General features: G+C 44.8%; 1 protein-coding gene across 1 annotated transcript in view; it reads right to left on the minus strand.

Moving 5' to 3' along the window:
- The window catches only part of RAB31 (RAB31, member RAS oncogene family), a 112,103-nt gene that overhangs the window by 17,701 nt on the left and 67,545 nt on the right, over positions 1-26,857 (minus strand). The window lies entirely within an intron of this gene.

The following is a 26,857-nucleotide window of genomic DNA, read 5'->3' on the forward strand; positions in this document are numbered from 1 at the left end:
ATTTAGATGAATAATCTAAAAAGACATTTATTGATGTACTTTTCATGTGAACATACTGCGGTGGATCCAAACATTTAAAAAGACACAGTGCCTGTTCTCCAGAAGTTTACTGATGTATTCAACCAATATTTAGTGAGTGCTGTTGTATGCCAGCCTTTCTTTCAGGTGTAGAGAAAACCCTAGTCCCTGCCTTTTGGAATCTACACTTGAGAGCGAAGACACACACACCCACGGACACGCGACATATCTGTGTGGACAGCAAAGTGCTCAGGAGCAGCGGGGTGGAGAGCCATGCATTTGACCAACGGAAGCCAGGCAGGTGCCTTGGAGGAGGTCACTGAAGTGTGGCCACGAGCGGCAGTGAGAACATGGACCAGGGCCTGTGATACAGCAGCCTGACAAAGGCCCCCCAGGTGGGGAGCGCCCTCATTCCCCCATCCCCGGTGCCATGGAAAGTCAACTCCGCACCCAGCCAGCACTGCCTTGGGTACAATGGAGGGTTGACAATGAAGGACGTGGGGTCTGAGGGCAGAGAAAGTCAGTGATGGGGCTGCGAGGGTCCAGCAGGGATCGTGGACGGGCAGGTGGGCACCTAGTGGTCACGGAGGGCCAGCGACAGGATCAGCTCCACATCCTAGGGAAACAGGGGCACGAAAGGGACTAGACGGGGAGGCAGGGGAGAGTTCGCCAGCTCCTCCAGTGCTGCAGGCAACAGAATGCAGGGCTGGGCTGGGGGATGCTACAGGGAAAGGGCAGAGGGCAGGGAAAATCAAAACTGGGAGGGCGGTTCTTCTACAGGCCTCATCGATGGTTTCAACTGGTGCGTAAAGTTACTGGGAAGGGCTTCCCTGGTGGCGCAGTGGTTGAGAATCCTCCTGCCAATGCAGGGCACATGGGTTCGAGCCCCGGTCCAGGAAGATCTCATATGCCGCGGAGCGACTAAGCCCGTGCGCCATAACTATTGAGCCCACGTGCCTAGAGCCCGTGCTCCGCAACAAGAGAAGCCACCACAATGAGAAGCCCACGCACCGCAACGAAGAGTAGCCCCCGCTCGCCGCAACTAGAGAAAGCCCGCGCGCAGCAACGAAGACCCAGTGCAGGCAGAAATAAAATAAATGTATATTAAAAAAAAGTTACTGGGCAACTTCTACCTGGCATTTAAATTCTCTCCAGACCCCAAATCATATGAGAGGAGGACTTTTCAGGCACTTCCTGGGAAAGGGTCCCACTGCCACCTTCAAGACGGTGGTCCCAGGAGAAAAGAGGCCTCCTGAGTGTCAGCTGGAATCTGCACTTGAGTCATCGTTCTCACCAAAGAGGCACCGGGCAAAATGACCCTCCTGAATCTACCCTCTTTCTTGTTTTCTAACAGACGAGCCCCGGGCCTCTCAGTTATTAAAAATAAGCCTTCAGTTTTTTGGTGGCGGTGAATTTTACAGTTGAAATATTTCAGAAGAGGGCTTGTCTAGGTTCAGTTTGGCAAGTCACCCTATTTCTTCTGTCTTCCTGGCAGTCTTTATCAAACCACAAATTGAAGGGTGGGGCTCCTCTCTGCCCAAAGGTGGAGCAGATAAGACGGGCTGTGTCTGCTCATCTCTCCCTGGGGTAGGGGCCCATCTGGCAACCAAGGAAGCTGCAGCGACACCTCCCCTGCGTTCTTAACTCCCCTCTCATCAGCCCCCTCGCTGGACGAAGACGAGCAGAAAAGTTTCTGCCAGGGTTACGGGGAGAACAAAGTCACTTGCAATGCAATACAACCTATCCATCCCGAGGACCACAGTAAACCTCCGAGAAGGGTTAGTTCTCTCACAGCCAACAATGCTGGGCCCTGAAATGCAGAGAGAAGAGAAGCGCGTCCTCAGATCTCCCCCAGGTTTCGAAACGGGTCTCGTTAAACAAATGACTTGCCAAGGTGACACAGTGACTCGGGGCAGAGACAGGGGCCAACGCGGGGCCCTCTGGCTCTGCCCCCTTTGCTCCTGTCACAACGAGCAAACAGGCACCCACATTCCAGAAGCCGTTCCTTCGATCTTTACAGACAAAGAAAGAACCCCAAACTGCAGCAAACTGGAGGAGGGGCGGAGGCAGGGCCAGGTGCAGCCCGTCCTGTAGAACAGGTTCTCATGCCAGGAGTCTGGAGGCCAGGCAAGTCCCGCTCCTCTTAAATGACCTGAGATTAGAAGGACCACCCACTCCTGGGTCTGAGAAAGTGTGTCTCACCACGGTGATATCACACGAAATATGTCTTTGTCCCTGGTTCTTGGTGCAGAACTCCTGAAGCCCATGGAGTTTCCCCAGGGGTCGGCGTCTTTGTTATTCATTAAGAGCCCCCAGGAGACCACACCTGAGTTTCTGATGGGGTGGGGCCGTGTCAGAAGTGGCTGCAGGACCGGAGCTGGTTGCCCAGCTGAGTAGAGGAGGGGGAACTTTCAACCCTACTCCCAACCTTGGGCGGGGGCTGGAGACTTAATCAGTCACGACCAAGTAATGACAGCTCAATACAAAGCCTTGAACGCAAGGCGTGGGGAGCTGCGGGCTGGTGAACACACGGAGGTGCTGGGAGGGTGGGGTGCCCGGAGAGGGCATTAGAGCTCCACATAACAGCCCCTCCCTGCCCCCCAAACCTTGTCTTATGTGTCTCTTCCATTTGCCTGGTCTTGAGTTGTACCCTTTATAAAAATGAATCATAAGTCTAGTGCTTTCTTGAGTTCTGTCTGTTCTAGTGAATTATTGAACCTGGGCGGGCCAGTCATGGACCCCCAAAATGCGTCGTCTGCTGCGCAGAAGCGTGGGTGACTTGGGGATAACCAAGACCTGAGCTGGCGTCTGAAGGGGCGGGTAGTCTCGTGGGACCGAGTTCATGACCCATGGGGTCGGTGTTAACTGTGGGTCAGCCAGCATCAGAAATGTGCTGAGCTGCGGGACACCTGGTTGGTGTCCAAGAATTGTCGCTGGAGCAAATGGTACAGCTACAATCTGAAAGGAGAACCCTGCGGAGGTGAGTGGCTGCTTCCTCGGGGCCCCTGGTAGATGTGTGACCATTCGGTGACCTTGGAACCCCCCAGCTGTGTCTCGGGGGAGGCCACACACAGCCCGGGGAGACTGGAAGGCGTCAGCATCAACCGGTCTTCTGTAATCACCATCACAGGAGACATGGCATCCATGACTTTCCTTCATTTCTTTCAACAAATATTTACCGAATGTCTGCCACAGGCTGGGCGCTGTGATAGGCCTTAAACAGGTAAACTGAAACGAGTCCGCCCAAGCCAAGGGATAAACACACAGCTAGTCCATTTTGATGGGAAAGAGTATTTTCAGACTTTCAAGATGAAGCTACATACACAAAGTCAGGACTCCCAGACGTCACCCTGGAGACCACGGAGAAAGACACCAACTTCCAGGGACCATAAGAAGAAACGGAGTCGGGATGAGCGTGCAGAGCTGGGTGACAGCGGGGCGGGGGTGCTGGTGAAAGCATTACGGGTCAGGATGTGGGATGGGCGGCTGCCTCCAGCAGACTGGCCTGTGTTGGGCATGCGGTTACAGCCTCAGAGGGCTCATAGCCGTGTGGAAAGCAAAGGGGCTTGGAAACCATCACTTCTCTATTTATACTCACCGCCTTTCAGCCACCAACCGGCGGCTCTCCCTGTAAACCTGCTGTTTCCTAGGCCCAAAGCCCTGGAGGTGCCTACAAGGCGTCCCCTCCCCTCTCAGCCCGAAGTGATCAGGCCCTCGTCTCCATCGCTCAGGTTTCTGCTGCTGCCTCTAACTGGTCCTCCAGTCTCCTGCAATCTATCACTCCCAGGCCCACCGTGGGGATCTCTCAAAACTACAGATCCATCAAGTATTCCCGTGAATAGAATTCTTCCATGTCTTCCAACCAATGAAACCCAGTGCCTTAGCAGGACGAGGCTTCCTGCCTGAGTCCTCCCTGTTCATGCCCGACGGGACAGTCGCTCTGGGACCTTGCTGTGCTCACGTCTGTTTCTGGACCTTGCACCTGCTCTGGTCCACCCCTCCCCACCCCCTTCCACGTGGCCTCCTGGAGAGCTCCGCGCAGCACCCCCTCCTCGAGAGCAGCCTGGGGGCTGCCATCATCCTGGTGAGATTCTGTCTCCCTAACGGGCTGTGGATCTCCTACGATCGGGATCACGTTTTGTTTTTAAGGGGCCAGGATCCTAGCAGTGCCAGGCACCTAGGAGGTGATTGGTAAGTACCCACTGAATGACTGAGTGACAGTCACCCCCACTGGCCTTCAGCAGAGAGGAGGACTGAGGTAGAGGGACCATGGGGTCTTCGGAGGAAGGATGGGGAGTGCTGACAAGGACAACTGGAAAAGTCCTGGGGGGCAAAGACTCACCCAGCCTTCTGAAAGGGCCAGAAGGGAGGCTTAGGGCTGAAAACACAGGAAAGGGGGCATCTCCTCCCAGCCCCAGGCTCGGACGGTCATCAGGTGTTATATTTCAACGGGGTCCACGCAGCGTGGACGGTATGTGTCTGGGACTCAGGCAGAGCCCACAGCCCTGGGAGGCTCCCCGTGGGGCAGGAGGGCAGGAAACAGCATTCTTGTGGCTTCGGATTTCTCAACAGGCTGTGCCGCCCAATGAGGGTCCGTGTTTTGTTGTTGGTGGGTGTAACCCGGCAACACGGCAGCTGACTCATTCCAACCCCAGGGCTATTTAATTCCCCATGAGCCTCCTCCACGGGTGGCAGGGGGAGAGGAGGTCAGGGATCCCAAGAAGGAGCTCCTGGGCCCCACCTGTCAGGAGGTGCATCCAACCTGCAGGCCAGGGCAGAACAGCACTCTGCACCCAGGGGTTCACCGGCAAGCTCACCTCCTGTGTCCCTCCTGAAAGTCAACGGAGACAGGTGAGCTCCACTGGGCCTCCCGTGCAGAAGAGCAGTACTGTGGCAGTGAATTCTCGTTCAGAATCTCTGAATGACAGGCATCCTAGTCAGTGGCCAACGTGAGGAAGGTAGCTCAACGTGCTGCTCACAGAAGTAAAATGTTCTCCTTCAGTAAAACAGCCTCATCATGTCTCCCTCGCTCAGGCCTTAGCCCCCGTGCTGCCAGATGGGCGAACGCTTTACCATTTTATTTTATTTTACTTATTTTTGACTTTATTTTTTTATAAGCAGGTTCTTATTAGTCATCAATTTTATACACATCAGTGTATACATGTCAATCCCAATCACCCAATTCATCACACCACCACCCACCCCCCGCGGCTTTCCCCCCTTGGTGTCTATACGTTTGTTCTCTACATCTGTGTGTCTATTTCTGACCTGCATACCGGTTCATCGTACCATTTTTCTAGGTTCCACATATATGCGTTAATATACGATATTTGTTTTTCTCTTTGGACTTACTTCACTCTGTATGACAGTCCCTAGATCCATCCACGTCTCAACAAATGACCCAATTTCGCTCCTTTTTATGGCTGAGTAATATTCCATTGTATATATGTACCACATCTTCTTTATCCATTTGCCTGTCAATGGGCATTTAGGTTGCTTCCATGACCTGGCTATTGTAAATAGTGCTGCAATGAACATTGCGGTGCATGTGTCTTTTTGAATTATGGTTTTCTCTGGATATATGCCCAGTAGTGGGATTGCTAGATCATATGGTAATTCTATTTTTAGTTTTTTAAGGAACCTCCATACTGTTCTCCAAAGTGGCTGTATCAATTTACATTCCCACCAACAGTGCAAGAGGGTTCCCTTTTCTCCACACCCTCTCCAGCATTTGTTGTTTGTAGATTTTCTGATGATGCCCATTCTAACTGGTGTGAGGTGATACCTCATTGTAGTTTTGATTTGCATTTCTCTAATGATTAGTGATGTTGAGCAGCTTTTCATGTGCTTCTTGGCCATCTGTATGCCTTCCTTGGAGAAATGTCTGTTTAGGTCTTCTGCCCATTTTTGGATTGGGTTGTTTGTTTTTTTAATATTGAGCTGCATGAGCTGTTTACATATTTTGGAAATTAATCCTTTGTCCAGTGATTCGTTTGTAAATATTTTCTCCCATTCTGAGGGTTGTCTTTTCGTCTTGTTTATGGTTTCCTTTGCTGTGCAAAAGCTTTGAAGTTTCATTAGGTCCCATTTGTTTATTTTTGTTTTTATTTCCATTTCTCTAGGAGATGGATCAAAAAAGATCTTGCTGTGGTTTATGTCAAAGAGTGTTCTTCCTATGTTTTCCTCTAAGAGTTTTATAGTGGCCGGTCTTACATTTAGGTCTCTAATCCATTTTGAGTTTATTTTTGTGTATGGTGTTAAGTAGTGTTCTAATTTCCATCTTTTACATGTAGCAGTCCAGTTTTCCCAGCACCACTTATTGAAGAGACTGTCTTTTCTCCACTGCATATCCTTGCCTCCTTTGTCATAGATTAGTTGACCATATGCGTGGGTTTATCTCTGGGCTTTCTATCTTGTTCCATTGATCTATATTTCTGTTTTTGTGCCAGTACCATATTGTCTTGATTACTGTAAGTTGTAGTATAGTCTGAAGTCAGAGAGTCTGATTCCTCCAGCTCCGCTTTCTTCCCTCAAGACTGCTTTGGCTATTCGGGGTCTTTTGTGTCTCCATAAAAATTTTAAGATTTTTTGTTCTAGTTCTATAAAAAATGCCATTGGTAATTTGATAGGGATTGCACTGAATCTGTAGATGCTTTGGGTAGTACAGTCATTTTCACAATATTGATTCTTCCAATCCAAGACACAGTTTATCTCTCCATCTGTTGGTATCATCTTTAATTTCTTTCATCAGTGTCTTATAGTTTTCTGCATACAGGTCTTTTGTCTCCCTAGGTAGGTTTATTCCTAGGTATTTTATTCTTCTTGTTGCAATGGTGAATGGGATTGTTTCCTTAATTTCTCTTTCTGGTCTTTCGTTTTTAGTGTATAGGAATGCAAGAGATTTCTGTGCATTAATTTTGTATCCTGCAACTTTACTAAATTCATTGATTAGCTCTAGTAGTTTTCTGGTGGCATCTTTAGGATTCTCTATGTATAGTATCATGTCATCTGCAAACAGTGACAGTTTTACTTCTTTTCCAACTTGGATTCCTTTTATTTCTTTTTCTTCTCTGATTGCCGTGGCTAGGAATTCCAAAACTATGTTGAATAATGGTGGTGAGAGTGGACATCCTTGTCTTGTTCCTGATCTTACAGGAAATGCTTTCAGTTTTTCACTATTGAGAATGATGTTTGCTGTGGGTTTGTTGTATACGTCCTTTATTATGTTGAGGTAGGTTCCCTCTATGCCCACTTTCTGGAGAGTTTTTATCATAAATCAGTGTTGAATTTTGTCAAAAGCTTTTTCTGCATCTATTGAGATGATCATATGGTTTTTATTCTTCAATTTGTTAATATGGTGTATCACATTGATTGATTTGCATATATTGAAGAATTCTTGCATCCCTGGGATAAATCCCACTTGATCATGGTATATGATCCTTTTAATGTGTTGTTGGATTCTGTTTGCTAGTATTTTGTTGAGGATTTTTGTATCTATATTCATCAGTGATATTGGTCTGTAATTTTCTTTTTTTGTAGTATCTTTGTCTGGTTTTGGTATCAGGGTGATGGTGGCCTCATAGAATGAGCTTGGGAGTGTTCCTTCCTCCGCAATTTTTTGGAAGAGTTTGAGAAGGATGGGTGTTAGCTCTTCTCTAAATGTTTGATAGAATACACCTGTGAAGCCATCTGGTCCTGAACTTTTGTTTGTCAGAAGATTTTTAATCACAGCTTCAATTTAATTGCTTGTGATTGGTCTGTTCATATTTTCTATTTCTTCCTGGTTCAGTCTTGGAAGGTTATACTTTTCTAAGAATTTGTCCATTTCTTCCAGGTTGGCCATTTTATTGGCATAGAGTTGCTTGTAGTAGTCTCTTAGGATGGTTTGTATTTCTGCAGTGTCTGTTGTAACTTCTTTTTCATTTGTAATTTTATTGATTTGAGTCCTCTTCCTCTTTTTCTTGATGAGTCTGGCTAATGGTTTATCAATTTTGTTTATCTTCTCAAAGAACCAGCTTTTAGTTTTATTGATCTTTGCTATTGTTTTCTTCATTTGTATTTCAATTATTTCTGATCTGATCTTTATGATTTCTTTCCTTCTGCTAACTTTGGGTTTTGTTTGTTCTTATTCCTCTAGTTCCTTTAGGTGTAAGGTTAGATTGTTTATTTGAGATTTTTCTTATTTCTTGAGGTAGGCTTGTATTGCTATAAACTTCCCTCTTAGAACTGCTTTTGCTGCATCCTATAGGTTTTGGATCGTCGTGTTTTCATTGTCATTTGTCTCTAGGTATTTTTTGATTTCCTCTTTGATTTCTCCAGTGATCTCTTGGTTACTTAGTAACGTATTGTTTAGCTTCCATGTGTTTGTGATTTTTACATTTTCCCTGTAATTCATTTCTAATCTCATAGCGTTGTGGTCAGAAAAGAGGCTTGATATGATTTCAGTTTTCTTAAATTTACTGAGGCTTGATTTGTGACCCAAGATGTGATCTATCCTGGAGAATGTTCCATGTGCACTTGAGAAGAAAGTGTAATCTGCTGTTTTTGGATAGAATGTCCTATAAATATCAGTTAAATCTATCTGGTCTATTGTGTCATTTAAAGCTTCTGTTTCCTTATTTATTTTCACTTTGGATGATCTGTCCATTGGTGTAAGTGAGGTATTAAAGTCCCCCACTATTATTGTGTTACTGTCAATTTCCTCTTTTATAGCTGTTAGCAGTTGCCTTATGTATTGAGGTGCTCCTATGTTGGGTACATATATATTTATAATTGTTATATCTTCTTCTTGGATTGACCCCTTGATCATTATGTAGTGTCCTTCCTTGTCTCTTGTAATATTCTTTATTTTAAAGTCTATTTTATCTGATATGAGTGTTGCTACTCCAGCTTTCTTTTGATTTCCATTAGCGTGGAATATCTTTTTCCATCCCTCACTTTCATTATGTATGTCTCCCTAGGTCTGAAGTGGGTCTCTTGTAGACAGCATATATATGGGTCTTGTTTTTGTATCCATTCAGCAAAGGTATGTCTTTTGGTTGGAGCATTTAATCCATTCACGTTTAAGGTAATTATCAATATGTATGTTCCTATGACCATTTTATTAATTGTTTTGGGTTTTTTTTTTTTAACATCTTTATTGGGGTACAATTGCTTTACAATGGTGTGTTAGTTTCTGCTTTATAACAAAGTGAATCAGTTATACATATACATATGTTCCCATATCTCTTCCCTCTTGCGTCTCCCTCCCTCCCACCCTCCCTATCCCACCCCTCCAGGCTGTCACAAAGCACTGAGCCAATATCCCTGTGCCATGTGGCTGCTTCCCACTAGCTATCTACCTTACTACGTTTGTTAGTGTGTATATGTCCATGACTCTCTCTCGCCCCATCACAGCTCACCCTTCCCCCTCCCCATAACCTCAAGTCCGTTCTCTAGGAGGTCTGCGTCTTTATTCCTGCCTTACCCCTAGGTTCTTCATGACATTTTTTTTTCTTAAATTCCATATATATGTGTTAGCATACGGTATTTGTCTTTTTCTTTCTGACTTACTTCACTCTGTATGACAGACTCTAGGTCTATCCACCTCATTACAAATAGCTCAATTTCGTTTCTTTTTATGGCTGAGTAATATTCCATTGTATATATGTGCCACATCTTCTTTATCCATTCATCCGATGATGGGCACTTAGGTTGTTTCCATCTCCGGGCTATTGTAAATAGAGCTGCAATGAACATTTTGGTACAATACTCTTTTTGAATTTCGGTTTTCTCAGGGTATATGCCCAGTAGTGGTATTGCTGGGTCATATGGTAGTTCTATTTGTAGTTTTTTAAGGAACCTCCATACTGTTCTCCATAGTGGCTGAACCAATTCACATTCCCACCAGCAGTGCAAGAGTGTTCCCTTTTCTCCACACCCTCTGCAGCATTTATTGTTTCTAGATTTTTTGATGATGGCCATTCTGACTGGTGTGAGATGATATCTCATTGTAGTTTTGATTTGCATTTCTCTAATGATTAATGATGTTGAGCATTCTTTCATGTGTTTGTTGGCAGTCTGTATATCTTCTTTGGAGAAATTTGGGTTTGTTTTTGTAGGTCCTTTTCTTCTCTTGTGTTTCCCACTTAGAGAAGTTCCTTTAGCATTTGTTGTAGAGCTGGTTTGGTGGTGCTGAATTCTCTTAGCTTTTGCTTGTCTGTAAAGCTTTTGATTTCTCCATCGAATCTGAATGAGATCCTTGCTGGGTAGAGTAATCTTCGTTGTAGGTTCTTCTCTTTCATCACTTTAAGTACATCATGCCACTCCCTTCTGGCTTGCGGAGTTTCTGCTGAGAAATCAGCTGTTAACCTTATGGGAGTTCCCTTGTATGTTATTTGTCATTTTTCCCTTGCTGCTTTCAATAATTTTTCTTTGTCTTTAATTTTTGCCAATTTGATTACTATGTGTCTTGGTGTGTTTCTCCTTGGGTTTATCCTGTATGGGACTCTGTGCTTCCTGGACTTGGGTGGCTATTTCCTTTCCCATGTTAGGGAAGTTTTCGACTATAATCTCTTCAAATACTTCCTCGGGTCCTTTCTCTCTCTCTTCTCCTTCTGGGACCCCTATAACGTTTAATGTTGTCCCAGAGGTCTCTTAGGCTGTCTTCATTGCTTTTCATTCTTTTTTCTTTATTCTGTTCCACAGCAGTGAATTCCACCATTCTGTCTTCCAAGTCACTTATCCGTTCTTCTGCCTCAGTTATTCTGCTATTGATTCCTAACAGTGTAGTTTTCATTTCAGTTATTGTATTGTTCATCTCTGTTTGCTTGTTCCTTAATTCTTCTAGGTCTTTGTTAAACATTTCTTGCATCGTCTCGATCTTTGCCTCCATTCTTTTTCCAAGGTCCTGGATCATCTTCACTATCATTATTGTGAATTCTTTTTCTGGAAGGTTGCCTATCTCCACTTCATTTAGTTGTTTTCCTGGGGTTGTATCTTGTTCCTTCATCTGGTACATAGCCCTCTGCCTTTTCATCTTGTCTATCTTTCTGTGAATGTGGTTTTTGTTCCGCAGGCTGCAGGATTGTAGTTCTTCTTGCTTCTGCTGTATGTTCTATGGCGGATGAGGCTATCTAAGAGGCTTGTGCAAGTTTCCTGATGGGAGGGACTGGTGGTGGGTAGAGCTGACTGTTGCTCTGGTGGGCAGAGCTCAGTAAAACTTTAATCTGTTTGACTGCTGATGGGTGGGGCTGGGTACCCTCCCTGTTGGTTCTTTGGCCTGAGGCAACCCAACACTGGAGCCTACCTGGGCTCTTTGGTGGGGCTAATGGCGGACTCTGGGAGGGCTCATGCCAAGAAGTACTTCCTAGAACTTCTGCTGCCAGTGTCCTTGTCCTCACGGTGAGCCACAGCCACCCCCCCGCCTCTGCAGGAGATCCTCCAACACTAGCAGGTAGGTCTGGTTCCGTCTCCCCTGGGTCCTGATGCGCACACTACTTTGTGTGTGCCCTCCAAGAGCGCAGTCTCTGTTTCCCCCAGTCCTGTCAGAGTCCTGCAGTCAAATCCCGCTAGCCTTCAAAGTCTGATTCTCTAGGAATTCCTCCTCCCGTTGCCGGACCTCCAGCTTCAGAAGCCTGACGTGGGGCTCAGAACCTTCACTCCAGTGGGTGGACTTCTGTGGTATAAGTGCTCTCCAGTTTGTGAGTCACCCACCCAGCAGTTATGGGATTTGATTTTATTGTGATTGCACCCCTCCTACCTTCTCATTGTGGCTTCTCCTTTGTCTTTGGATGTGGGTTATCTTTTTTGGTGAATTCCAGTGTCTTCCTGTCGATGACTGTTCAGCAGTTAGTTGTGACTGTGGTGTTCTCGCAAGAGGGAGTGAGAGCACGTCCTTCTACTCCGCCACCTTGGTTCAGGGCCTCCGCTTTACCATTTTGAATGTAACGTAGGGACTTCCCTGGTGGCAAAGTGGTTAAGAATCCGCCTGCCAGTACAGGGGACATGGGCTGGATCCCTGGTCCAGGAAGATCCCACAAACCGCGGAGCAACTAAGCCCCTGTGCCACAACTACTGAGCCTGCGCTCTAGAGCCCACGAGCCACAACTACTAACCCTGCGCACCACAACTACTGAGCCCACGCACCTAGAGCCCATACTCTGCAACAAGAGAAGCCACTGCAATGAGAAGCCCGCACACCACGATGAAGAGTAGACCCCGCTCCCCGCAACTAGGGAAAGCCTATGTGCAGCAATGAAGACCCAACGCAGCCAAAAATAAATAAATTTATATAAAAAATATAAATGTAACGTAAGTTGATATCATAAAGTGCTGAAAACTATACCCGGCACATAGTAGGTGTTTACTTAATACATCTTTACAAAGATGGCACCACCTTCTCAGAGAACGCCAAAAACACAGAGGAAATGAAGCAAGTGGAGGAAACAAGTAAGCAGGAGGCTCAAACTGCCTCAGAGCCTGAGTACATTTATTTGACTCAGGCCCCTCCTTTTACAGCCCAGGAAGGCTCCCAGGCCAGTCATCACTATTCCACAGAAGAACGGGGGACACAGCGTACATCATTAAATACACTAACCACCATAAATCACCCCAAGAGTAAAATTACACCATAGTTTAAAGTCCTAACTCCATGAGAAAAATCTGACATTAATTCTGAGTAACTTTTATTCAAAGTTTGTGCACAACTTTTCATAAGCCACGGATATTTCTTGTTCTGTAATATCCTTACCCATGTTCTCTGCACACTCTGGTTTTGATTGTTTGGATTTTTAAAAATTTATTTGTAAGCGCTCTTTGCATACTAAGGAACCTAGCCTTTTGTAATATATTTTCCACATTTTTTTTCAGCTTAGCATTTGTATTTAGACATTGTGTATGGCATTTTTTCCACACAGGAGTTTTCATGTAGTCAGACTTATTGATCACTTTCTTCTATGACTTCTGAGTTTTGTATCATGATTAAAACAGTTCATTCCAATTCCAAGATTATTTTAAAGATTCCACTGCTTTCTCTAACTTCTATGGTTTTGTCACTTTACAGTTAAATCCTTGATCCACTCTGAATTTATTTTCTCTCATTTTTTTCCCTAATTATCCCAAAACCATGTATTGAACTATTCCCTTTTTTGGACTTATTTAAATATCATATTTATCATATACTAAATATCCCGATGCATTTCACCCTATGTCTTGATTCTGTAGTCTGTTCATTGATTTTCTGTCTAGTTCCCTGACAATGCTGTATTGTTTTATCACTAAATCACTAAAATATATTTCAATATGTGCTGAGATTAGTCCTTCCAATACTATTTTTGCCTGTTTGTTTTTCTAGGTGAATTTTACGATCCTTTTGTAAAAACCTTTTAAAAATGTAACTTTAAATTATCTGAGGTAATTTGCCTGGAAGCTCAGTGAATTCATGATGCAGATGCACAAAAGTCTTCATTAATTTAGAGCAAACTGACATTTCTACAATACTACTCAGTTTTCCTATCCAAGGAAAAAGTACCTTTTTTGTCCTATCCTAGAACTGTAACATTCATCTATATAGGTCTTGCTCAATTCTTGCTAAATTCATTCCTAGGAATTACAATATTTCAAATTTTAAAAATGACACACACACCAAAACAGTCTATTACTCATTTACATTGTTACTTATAAAGAGGGTTTTAACTTCTACTTGATTTTCTAATTGATATAGGTAAAGAATAGTTCTTTTTTTAAAATTTATTTTTAATTTTTGGCTGCGTTGGGTCTTTGTTGCTGCACGCGGGCTTTCTCTAGTTGCGGTAAGCGGGGGCTACTCTTCATTGCGGTGCGTGGGCTTCTCATTGAGTGGCTTCTCTTGCTGTGGAGCACGGGCTCTAGGTGCGGGCTTCAGTAGTTGTGGCACTCGGGCTCAGTATTTGTGGCTCGCGGGCTCTAGAGCGCAGGCTCAGTATTTGTGGCGCACGGGCTTATTTGCTCCACGGCATGTGGGATCTTCCCGGACCAGGGCTCTAACCCGTGTCCCCTGCATTGACAGGTGGATTCTTAACCACTGCGCCACCAGGGAAGCCCAAGAATAGTTCTTGTATATAGGTAAAGAACAGTTCTCAGTAGATAATCTTGGTTTTCCTAATCCTGCTTGCAATTAAAGAAATTCACATGAAAATGAGGATCGCATCATTCATGCATCAGACTGGCCAAGATGAAAACGTTTATTATCTGCCATGCTAGCATGTGGAGACAGAGGAGGGCTCAAACACTGCTCGCAGGGTAACCATGTGATTCCAGAGTTCATGGGTAAATGCATAGTAGCCATGTCTCCTAAGAACTTTTCAGGTATCTTGGAGCAGGTGCACAAAAGTCCTCATTTTCCCAGAAAATTAAACACATATGTCAAAAAACAAGACACTTTGGTGCTAAAAACAAAGAGACAAAATGACATACATCCAAGCTTCCCGCACTTCTCTCTGTCACATTAACAACCATCACTAAGCTTCTCTAGATGTCTTCAGAGGACGCCCCATGCATCTTGTAGGGCATCAGTCTCAGGTGTGTTCTACAGACCTCCTAGCCCATGATTATTCAGGGCTTGTTAGAAATGAATACCCCTGTGCCCCAGACCTACTGAAGCAGAATGTTTAGTGGGCACATCCCAGAAATAGGCATTTTAGCAACTTCACGACCGTTTCTTATGCTTTCTATAGCTTGAAAACAACTCTTTTAGAAGGTAGACTGTAAAATATTGAGTTTGCTATTTCTGCAGTCTATCCAATTCATAATCTGACACTATCAAGTCCAGAGTTTGGAAATCTGTATTAAGATGACTATATGTAGGACATAATAAAGTATACATTCACCAGGCACCATCTTATAAGTGATAAAAGAATAGTGGCCTCATGAGCTCTTCCCAACAGAAAACTTCTGGTGTTTCTGGTGTGTTCTAGCGTGTATATTATATTTCTAAAATACCATACCAGCAATAACCAAGCATTTTATATTCTGCCAGACTCCTGGGATATGACAGTTACCATTTCACTGAAAAATGTTTGCCCTATAATTTTACTCTCTCCTCCAACCACAGCCCCCTTCCAGCCAAGGTCAAACTGAAGCAACCAACTAAGCTGGCCATGAGGACGCAGCAAGGCACTGTGAGCAGGAGAGGCTGTTCAATGTCTGCTGGCATTATTTTTGTCAAAACCCTCCCATGTGTTTAAGGCATTCTAGCCAAAAGCAATACATTCCACCAAAGCCCATCAGAGGAAGGCTGCAGGCTGTTTGCAAAGGCTGTTGTGTGTCATGAAGTGATCTCTGTCTCCCCAGCTCCCTCAAGCAGCCACTGAAATGAATAATCAGGGCTTACTGTGCTCCTACCAGCTCGTATTTTCTCTAAATATCTAAGATATTTGTGTAGCACCCAGAGGAAGCAACCATGTTAGCAATAATTAAATCAGCAAAATCTCTGTTCAAAATGCCAGTTCTTTTAGACCCTCAGATTGGTTTATCTGCCAGGTGGAACTAAAACTTAAATGAACTAAAAAAAAAAAAAAAAAGAATTACTACCTTCTCAATGAATATCTGATTGGACAATAACTCTTTACGATGATGTAAGCGCTTACAGTTAAAGCACTTGGCATGTGTACCCTGGGAAGGATTTCTGTTCCCAGGGGGCCGAGCCTGCTTATTAATGTGTCTGCAAATGTTATTAACCTGGGGCCAAATTCCTGGTGTCAGGTTCAAACAAGCAGTGTCAGCTTCCTGCCACAGACTTAGATGGACTGTTTCTCATGGAAAATGTCAGAATTTGAAACGAATGAGGACTGAGCAGAAAACACAGGTTCCCGATGGGGGCCTGGCCATTACCTCTGCTTCCAAATACCCCTTCTCCAGACAGAAATGTAGGCTAGTCCCAAGAGGCCAGAGAAACCATTGGAAAAAATCATTAGCTCCAAATTCTCTGAGCAGAATCAAATCAGCTGCCATTTATTTTCTCTCGGTAGATCAGAAATTATTTTCCCTCTTGGATCCTGTTCGTACTTCTTGGGAGAGGAACATAGAACAAACATCGGCTCCGGGACAGACTACCTGGGTTTAAAGCTGGGCCCTACACCTTCTCAGCCACAGGACCTGGGCAAGCTCTTCAGTCTCCATGCCTCTGTTTCCTTATCGATAAGATGGGAGAATGACTGTAACCCTCACTGGGCTGTGAAGATTCAGTTAAACTACTTATAATAGTATCTGGCACACAGTAAGCATTCAATTCAGGTTGACAAGGATGATAGTGGTGATGATGGTTAAACTTGTTTTCAATCCACGGCCTAAGTGAACAGTATATAAAGAAAAGTAAATATTGTGCCATTTGAAAGTAACAACTGACATAGCTGTATTTCTTCACAGAAGTCACATTTTGAACTCTTAAAGGTCTGGGCAATATGTAAAGTGAAAGGGGAAAGATTGTTGTATCTTCTAAGAAAATCTCCAGCAACAAAAGCTTATCCCTCTGTTTAATCATACATCAGTTGAGAATTTTTTGAAACAGCCCTCCCCCGCCCTGTAAAGAAGGTTACAATGATCCCTATGGTTCTGGATTAAAGTCAGAGTTATCAATATGAACTTATGTTTATCTTAATATAGATATAAATGGATACGTACAGAAATAATTATAGATATCTGTGTATGTATACTCCTGTTAGCATACATACATATACTTCCCAGCTCTGTTCACCCAGAGGGCCTAGACTCAATGACACCCCAGTAGCAACGAGCACACCCAGCCCAGATCTTGGTTTCTAAATACCCTTCTCCAGTAAAAGGAATGAGGGCTGCCTGGAGAAATGGCTGAGTCTAGGGTTGTAGCCTAAACCGTCCAAGATGGGCCTGGAACATCTTATTGTGTCAGAAAGTAAGGAAGTACTCAAAACCCAAAACGATGCGTACATGTTAAAGGGACACAGGTGCCGAAAGAAAGAGCTCCCAGCAGCCAAAGTGGGAGCAATTTGGGTAACAAATTAAATGATACAATACTGCATTATAACTTAAAGTATAAAATAAATATCCATAAGTCCACACTGATGTAAGTAAATGACTGAATAAATAGAATGGGCGTGAGACAAATTTCATCAGCAGAAGAATTACAAATAATTTATGTAGGGACTCCTCCCTCGAGGCAGTGGAGGACAATCCTTACCCCTTGAGTGAGGGCTGGGAACAGGGGCTGCCTTCCAAACAGCACGGTAAGCAAAGCGGGGGAGGGTAACTTTACAGTCACCACCTCAGCCAGGTGATCAAGGTCAGTATCATCAGGGATGACAAATCATGTTGATAACATGAAGCCCTGATATGCTTAATTAATAATAAAGTAATGAAAAGAGCACTTCACCCCTGTGGCCTTCCTCCGCAAAACACAAACCCTCAGTCTAATCATGAGAAACACGTCAGGCAAACCCCAATTGAGAGACAGTCTCCAAAATATCTGACTAGTACTAAAAACTGTCAAGGTCATCAAAAACAAAGGAAGTCTGAGAAATTGTCCCAGCCCAAAGGATCCTAAAGAGACATGGCAACTAGATGTAATATGATATTCTGGGTGGGATCCTATAATGAAAAAGGGATATTAGGGGAAAAGTAATGAAATCTGAGTAAAGTATGGGCTTCAGTTAATAATAAAGTATTATACAAAGTATAATAAAGTATAATGTAGGTTTCTTAGCTGTGACAAATGTACCACAGTAATTAATGTAAGATGTTAACAACAGGGGAAACTGGATATGGGGTATGTGGGAACTCCATACTATCTTTGCAACTTTTCTGTAAATATAAAACTATCCTAAACTAAAGTTTATTTAAATATTTTTTAAATCGGCCATAAAAATAAACACTCCCCAACACACACATGTAGATTTGCGCCCCAACACTCTCCTAATCTCCACCAGACCACAACTCACACATCCACACCCACACCCTACTCTCTCAGGAAACCTTCCCTGGGGCCAACAAATATCGTTTACAGAGATTCCAGATCATATCAGAAGTCCAAGACCATTTATCAAGACTCATGAGAAAGCTGTGATGATTAAGTCGGTGTAGTATAGGTATGAGGATAGGTAAGTCGGCTTGTGAAACAGAACAGAGGGCCCTAGAAACAGACCTGTGCACCCAGGACACGTGATACACGACTGAGGTGGAACTTCAGCGGGGAGAGAATGGACTTTACAACCAAGAGTGCTGAGACGACTGGATATCCACATAGGAGAAACTAGGCAGCACACATAAAATCAGTGCCAAGTGACTTAAGGACAGACAGGAAAACAAAACTGCAAAGTTTTTAAAAGATAATCAACACAGTGGAATATCTTCATGATCTCGGGGGTGCAGAAAGATTTCTTAAATGATTTGCCCTCCCTCGACCATTCCCCCCAAAAAAACATAAAGGAAAAACTTGATAAATTCTCTTAGGTAGGAATTACAGGCTTCTGATGCTGTAAAAATATAAAGAGAGAACTTTCCTGGTGGCGCAGTGGTTAAGAATCTGCCTGCCAATGCAGGGGACACGGGTTTCCAGCCCTGGTCCAGGAAGATCCCACATACCGCGGAGCAACTAAGCTCGTGCGCCATGGCTACTGAGCCTGTGCTCTAGAGCCCACGAGCCACAACTACTGAGCCCACGTGCCACAACTACTGAAGCCTGCGCGCCTAGAGCCCGTGCTCCACAACAAGAGAGGCCACAGCAATGATAAGCCTGCACACTACAACGAAGAGTAGCCCCTGCTCGCCGCAAAAGAGAAAACCTGCACACAGCAACGAAGACCCAACGCAGCCAAAAATGAATAAATAAATAAATAAAAATTTAAAAAATATATATAAAGAGTGAAAATACAAGACATAAATTTGAGAAGATATTTCAACACATACCATCAAATTAGATAGATAGATAGACAGACAGATGAATAAACAAGATGAAGGTAAATATCCCAAGAGAAAAGGTGGCAAAGTCTTGAACAGGCTCTCCACACAAGACGAAACTTGAATGGCCAATAAATAAAAACATGCCAACTTCCCTGGTAACTGGGGAAACGAAAACTGAAATTCTTATCAGATGTCTCTCCACGCCCTGGCATCTTACAGCACTAAGGGCGTTGAGTAACAGGAAGTCTCCTGCACTACTGGTGTCCTCTTTGGAAAACATTGGCATCACCTAGTAAAACTGAGCTTGCGCCCACCCTGTGACTCAGCAATTAGACTCTTACACACCTGAACCTAAAGGAATGCTAACACGTGGCACTATGAGATATGCAAGAAATGTTCAAGAAGCAATGTTCATAATAACAAGGCAGAAATAACGCAAATACCCATCACCTGTAGGATGGATAGATAAGTTGTGTTGCACTTATCAAATAGAACTGTGCACGGGACTTCCCTGGTGGTGCAGTGGTTAGGAATCCACCTGCCAGTGCAGGGGACACAGGTTTGAGCCCTGGTCCGGGAAGATCCCACATGCCGCGGACCAACAAAGCCTGTGTGCCACAACTACTGAACCTATGCTCTACAGCCTGAGAGGCACAATTACTGAGCCCGCGTGCCTAAGAGCCCGTGCTCTGCAACAAGAGAAGCTACCACAATGAGAAACCCACGCACTGCAACGAAGAGTAGCCCCCGCTCACTGCAACTAGAGAAAGCCCGCACGCAGCAATGAAAACCCAACGCAGCCAAAAACAAATAAATAAATTTGTAAATAAAAATTAAAAAGTAAATAAAGTGTATTAAGACTGCCTTAAAAAAAAAAGTGTACAGCTGTGGAAACGGACAAGGTACAGCTAACGTTCGTTGTGATGAAATCTCCCAGGCATGTTGAGGTAAGAGACAAACCATCATATAATACACTCAGGGTTATTCCACTTACATAAAGTTCAAAAACAGGCAAACCTGAATCTATTGTTTAGATATGCAAACATGGGTGGCAAAGTACAAAGAAAAAAAGTGATGGTTATCACAAAAGTCAGAACAGCAGTTACTTCTGGATGGGGAGAAGGGGATCTGATTGAGTAGGTACAGAGCTGTTCAAATTCATATTATTCTTTAAGATATACGTAAGTGTTTTATAGATTCTTCATTAAGAATACTTGATAACTGAAACAGAGCAATTCCAGATCCCTCTCTGGGGAGGTCAGTCTTCAGTTCCTTCCCGCCCACTTGGATAATAGCAGTAGATGCAGGCTCAGCCGCTGCACAGCATCAGAAGAAGGTAGAAACACGGGAAGGTGCATCTCAGGGCACAAAACTCACATTTTAACAGCGCAGACTACTCTGCTTCCTCATCTCATGTAAGGAAAATGCTGGATGTATTATTCATTCATTCACTCATTTACTTGTTTGTTTGTTTGTTTATGCTGTGTCACGTGGCTTGTGGGATCTTAGTTCCCCAACCAGGAATTGAACCCAGGGCCACGGCAGTGAAAGCTCTGAGTCCTAACCCCTGGACTGCCAAGGAAGTCCCTGGGTGTGTTTTAATACTTGCCATGATATTTCCACACCTTGCACAGTAGTGGCTTTTGATGTTCGTTGGCTTTTTTGCTTTTTAGTATTTGGAATAAATTGGATTTTTATCATCTAACATCTCAAGTTCTGTTATTTGGTTTGTATAATTTTAAACAAACTCTTATACCCATTTTTGGCCCACTGTCAAGAATGGAATGAGTTTTGGAGTCACACGTAAGAAGTGAAAGCAATTCATGTATTCTTAGTAAAACAATATTTATTTCCAAATATATTTTTCATCTACTGAAGACCTCAACTTTCTCCCGAAAACTTGAAACCACTGGTACCTGATGATTTCTGACTGGGTTGGCATGTGTTTCAGGAAGCTGCACAGGGGGCACTGAGCCTGCAATATCCAGCTCTCACCCTGGTTTCCCGCTCTAGATGACACAGGAAATTGCAAGAAGCCTTACTTGCTGAAGAATCCAGAGAGGCTCCCACACCTACCGTGGTGTTGGCAGATAGGTTCCATTGCTTTAGCTGGTGGTGACTACATGCAGCTCTGTGTTAAGAAGAAGCCTGAGACCACAGAGGCTCAGGAGAAGACAGAGCCATGACTGATGGGCAATGGAGCCTGGGGATGAGAGACAGAAGTTGGAGGCAGGACCTCAGGGGTTTGCCATCCTGGCCCTGCCCACTGAGCCCAGACACTCGGCATACTTTTAAGCCACTCACCACCCACCCATCTTCTCCCCATTCCTGAGGGCAGACGATCAGGTAGATACTCTTGATATCCCCCCCCACCCTGCCATGACACCTGTCAAAGGCCCTCCCACGCCCATGCCTTTGTCCATGATCTTCCCTTCCTGGAATTTCCTCCTACCCGACTCATCCTGAACAGCCCAGCCTGTGACACATTTTATCCATGAGCCTTTCCAAATCACCGTCTGCAACGACAGACTTTCCCTTTCCTGAATCCCTTTGTCTTTCCTGCACCTTAACTTTGGAACCTTATTAAACATAGTCTTGTATTACTCATTAGATATTTTCCTCCCCCTGTATATCCCTCTTGGCTCCCCAAATAGAAATAAATAGCTCTAAGAAAACATTTTCTTCTCTTTTCTTGTACTTCCCATAGTACTTTGCTCCACACAGAACTACCAAAAGTTATTTGCTAATCGAATAACTGAAAACTGGTAGAATAAATCGCCTTCCTCGTCCCCTAGCCTAGTTTCACTTCTGCCCCAGCTGCTCTGTTCTTGGAAGACGACCTCTGCTCCAGGAGAAAAGTCTTGACTCATCGGCAGCAGCCCAACCAATCTCTCGTAGTGATTCTCTTGGAGACACCAGAAGTGTTGCTGTAAGATCTCAGAGACCCTGATTCCATTCCTCAGGATTCCATCCCTGATCATCTCCTGGGTTGTATTTAGTGGGGGAAGGGAGGAACCTTGGGCATCCCCAGGTCATCACCCACCACCTCTCCAAGCCCCAGACTCCACCACTACTTTCGGTGGGTAACTTCCATCTGCTACCACAGGCAGGATAAAATAAATCAGGCCTCAAAGGCTCTCTCCTATCAGCACTTCTACACCATCACTCCTTCACCCTTTCTGATTCGTTCACAGCCCTAAGGATGTCAGGAGACCCCTAAGCTGGAACCCATTAGAGGAAGGCCAATGTCTACGTGATCAAGAAAGGCAGGAAGAGTTCCTAATCTGGAGAGGTCACAGGGGGGTTTGTGTACAGAGTCAAGAGTCCAAAATCGGGAAAAGAAAACCAAGGAAACAGAACTGGAGCCTGCTATGAGGTAGGGGTGGGGTGGACGTAATTTCTCCAATAAATTACTTATTATGATGGCTACAGATCAAGGCTGCTTGAAAGGCTGACGGGGAAAAGTGAAGGGGGGATTCTGGCTGAAGTGTCAGGGGTGGGATAGGGAATCCTCTTCTTCCTCTAACCTCAACACCTGGAGGATCCTTCCCCCCATCATTGATTAAAGCAGATGGTTCCTGAAATACCTGCAGTGCATCACATGAAAGCACCCAAGCAAGGTGATCCTAACTCCTGGCCCAAGCCAAGGCCACCAAGTACAGGCTGGATCTGGGGGAGTCCCAGCATCCAGGAGGGGGCTGGGTGCAAGATGCTGGTCCAGCGGCATCTGATATTAATCAGACGGAGGCAAACCAACCCACAATCGCACCTTTTCTCCTGATGACTGTCACTGTGAGATGCAGAAAAGGGGGCAGAGGACTGGAGCTGCTTCTGAAGGGGACAAGATGGTGGGTCAGTGGTGCTTCTTCCATATCCTGAATGATGCTGGACCACTGTTTCCAGCCTCCGTGAGCTCCGAAGGGCAGCAGGGAGGCCCAGGCAGGTGTGGCCTGCAGTCAGAAGCCCAGCCAGGTTCCAGGGCCCCGTCCCTCTTCCCTCGCATCAACTCCTATCACCTAAGGCAATGCTTTTGCGAGTATGGCCCTTGGACCACTTGTAAAAGAACTGCTTTACAAAATGTATTTGTCCCCAGCCTGCTCCTGCCCTATTGAATCAGAATCTAAGGAACTGAATCCTGGAGTCTGAATTTTAACAAGTGTGCTAAGCAATTCTTAGGTTCATGGAACTTTTAAAACTCCTAAAGCAAGGTGATCTATTTCTTTTTTTTCTTTTCAAGACTTGTTTGCCCAAAAGTTCCCACCAGGCCCAGGACAAGGCTGTGCAGTCTCTGGCAGGCTCTCCAGACTTTCTGAGAAGAAGGTTGCTTTTCCCTCTAGACCCCAGGCCAAATGTGCCCTCATCAGAGGCACCTGGAATTAGCCCGAGGCCTCGTGTTACTAGTTCAGAAGCCTGGGACCCGCCCTGCTCAGCACATGTCAGCAAATGGTCACTGTCTGGGCTCCAAGCTGGCTGCGCTCCTCCAGCCGGCCACCTCAGGCCCTGCACAGTCAGTTCAGCGCAGGCTCTCTGATTTTCTTTCAACTATGTATGTTCCTAAAATGTTCCCAATTTGCAACGCCCCCTTCCAGCATCAGTAGATGGTAAGGAGAAGGGAGGTGCCCCATCCCCTAGGCCCCATCAGGAGTCACACACACTTCTCCCCAAGGCCCGTCCTCACTGGGGAGGGAGGGGGCAGGAAAGCAGGGAAGGGATGTCCCCGGAGCACCTGCTGTGCACAAGCTGGGGACAGTCTTCTCACGCACAGTATCACCAACTCCGGTTTGCTTCCTCGCCTGGGTTCAGAGAGACCACACATCACTCCAACTCCACAATAATCTGAGCCCGAGGAGATTCTGTCTAGAATTCTTCAAGATATTCAGGAAAATCTCTCAGAAAGATCAGGAGCCTTAAAAAAAAAATCCAAACTGGAAGTCCTGAGTTCCTCTGATCAGATGCCCATGAGGGCCTTTCATGCTGGGCTGTGGTCAGACCCTTCTACCCTCTTCTGGAACATTGGTGGATGTGAAACCCACTGACCCCATGATCGGCATCTCCCCTGCGAAGCACTTCTGCACACAAGCCTCCAGTGGCTGAGTCAAGTTCAGGGAGTTAATCCCATTTCAAGTCCAGGCACTTTCAAACCACGCCAGGCCTAGCTCTGCTCAAGGATTTACAAGCTTACACAACCAAAGTCTGTTAGGTGAGCCCGGCTCCTGCTACACACACACACACACGCACACACGCGCGCGCACGCGCTACCCTTCTCCAACCCCCAGTGAAAAAGAAACTATCGTCTTGGGGCGATTACAGAAGAGCAAAGTCTTTTAGATTAGAGTAAAAGAAGGTCAAGCTCTAAATAAGGTCTGGGGTGGAGGGACTTGGCTAACTCCCCAGAAAAATCGTACCGGCAGGCGGAATCTGGAGCAGCTGGATTGGTTGGCCAAGAACGCAATTCCACTGCCATGGAAAGGAGTCAACAGCAGGTGTCATTAGGCTCGCAGGCCTATCATTTACCAGACTATTTCTGTCTAGCGGGAGAAAGTTTATCCTCTGGGCAAGGACCAATCCACCAGGCTTCCCCTTCTCCGCTTTCCTAAATGGGAGTTTTTAATACAGTTCCCGTTTTCCTTCTGTACAGTGGGTGTGGCGGGGGAGTGGTTAAATTCATCCTTTGGCTCAGTGTGTTTACAAAACTTTAGTTAATCATATATAATATACATAATATGCATGTGTATGTGCACATATGCATGTCCGCACACACACACCACTGCCTAATATTTACTTATTATTTTTATCTAAATCCAACTTTGTTAACTGAAATTTGTACTGGGGTAGCTGTGGATTCACACGCCGTTACAAGAAATAATACTGAGAGACTCCTTGTACGCTTTGCCCTGTTTCCCCAGATGGCACCGTTCTGCAAAACTGTAACATCATACCCAGGACACTGACACCAATACACTCCATGCTGTTCAGATTCCCCTGGTTTTACTGGTGCTTGTGTGTGTGTATTATCACTCGTGTAGGTTCGTGTCCTCCCCACAGAGAGGTGGACGTTTCCAGCATCACAAGGATACCTCGTGCTGCCCGTTTATGTCCATGCTGTCCTTCCTCCGCCCCTCCGCCCACCTCACCCCGACCATAACCACTAATCTCCCTCTAATTCTAAAATGGTTTCATTCCCCAAAGTTATATAAGTGGAATCATACAACATGAAACCCTCGGTACTGGCTTTATTCACTTAGCATATTTCCCTGGAGGTTTGTCCAGGTTGCTTGTACCCGGTTTGTTCCTTTTCACTGCTGAGTAGTATTCCACAGTGTGACGCACGCTGGTGTGCCCACTGAAGGACATCTGGGCTGATTCCATCACAAACAAGGTTTCCGTGGGGACTTCCCTGGTGGCGCAGTGGTTATGAATCTGCCTTCCAATGCAGGGGACATGGGTTTGATCCCTAGTCAGGGAGCTAGATCCCACATGCATGCCGCAACTAAGAGTTCACATGCCGCAACTAAGGAGCCCGCTGGCCGCAACTAAGGAGCACACATGCCTCAACTAAGACCCAGTGTGCAGGTTTTCTGTGAACGTAAGTTTTTATTTCTCTGGGATAAATGCCCAAGAGTGTGATTGCTGGGGCATATGGTAATTTTATATTTAGTTTTTAAAGAAATCGCCAAAGAGTTTTCCAGAGTTTCATACGCACATCAGCAATGTACGAAGGATCCAGTTCTTCCCCACCCTCACCCGCACTAGTTGTTATCCCTCTTTCTTATTTTAGCCATTCTGATGGTCTGATTATGACATTCAACATCTTTTCAGGGTTTTGCTCAACATCTTGATACTCTCTTGGGTGAAATGTCTGCTCATCTCTTTTGCCCATTTTAAAATGAGACTTTATTAAACTTTATTAAACTTATTAGACTTTATTAAGTCTTCAGAGTTCTTTATGTAGCCTACATGCTACTCCTTTGTCAGACGTTTGGTTTGCAAATATTTACTCCCAGTCTTTCATCCTCTTCACATGGGCTTTCACAGAGCAAATGTTTTTAATTTTGAAGAGGTCCAATTGATCAATTTTTCCTTAGATACACTGGGATTTTGCTATCAAGTCTAAGAACTCTTTGCCTAACCCCAGTTTCTCAAGATCTTCTCTTAGATATTTTCTAAAAGTTTCTAAGAGTTTTACATTTTACATTAAAGTCTATGATTCATTTTAGAGTAATTTTTATATAAGGTGTGAGGCTAGGGTTGAAGTTCTTTTTTTTTTCCCTCTTTTTTAAAGTTTGGCAGTTCCTCAAATTATTAAATACCGAGTTACCAAATGACCCCAAAATTTTACTCCTACGTATACACACAGGAGAAATGAAAACATATGTCAGTATAAAATTGGTACATGGGGCTTCCCTGGTGGCGCAGTGGTTGAGAGTCCGCCTGCCGATGCAGGGGACACGGGTTCGTGTCCCGGTCCAGGAAGATCCCACATGCCACAGAGTGGCTGGGCCCATGAGCCATGGCCGCTGAGCCTGCACGTCCGGAGCCTGTGCTCCGCAACGGGAGAGGCCACAACAGTGAGAGGCCCGCGTACCAAAAAAAAAAAAAATTTGTACATGATTATTCACAGCAGCACTTTTCACAATAGCCAAAAGGTGGAAACAACTTGAATTTCAACTGGTGAATGAAAAAATAAAATGTGGTATATCCACACAATGGAATCACAGTCAGCCATGAAAATGAATGAAGTAACTGATACAAACTTCAACATGGAAGGACCTTGGAAGTATGCTGAGTGAAAGAAGCCAGGCACAGAAGACCACATTTGTATGATTTCATTTATACAAAATGTCCACAAAAGGCAAATTAACAAAGACAGGAAGGTAGATTAGTGGTTGCTAGAGGTGGGAAGGAGGTGGAAATTGGAAGTGGCTGTAAATGAGCGTGATGCTTGTTT

This window comes from Grampus griseus, assembly GCF_964374135.1.
Source record: "Grampus griseus genome assembly, chromosome: 12".
Lineage (NCBI taxonomy): Eukaryota > Metazoa > Chordata > Mammalia > Artiodactyla > Delphinidae > Grampus > Grampus griseus.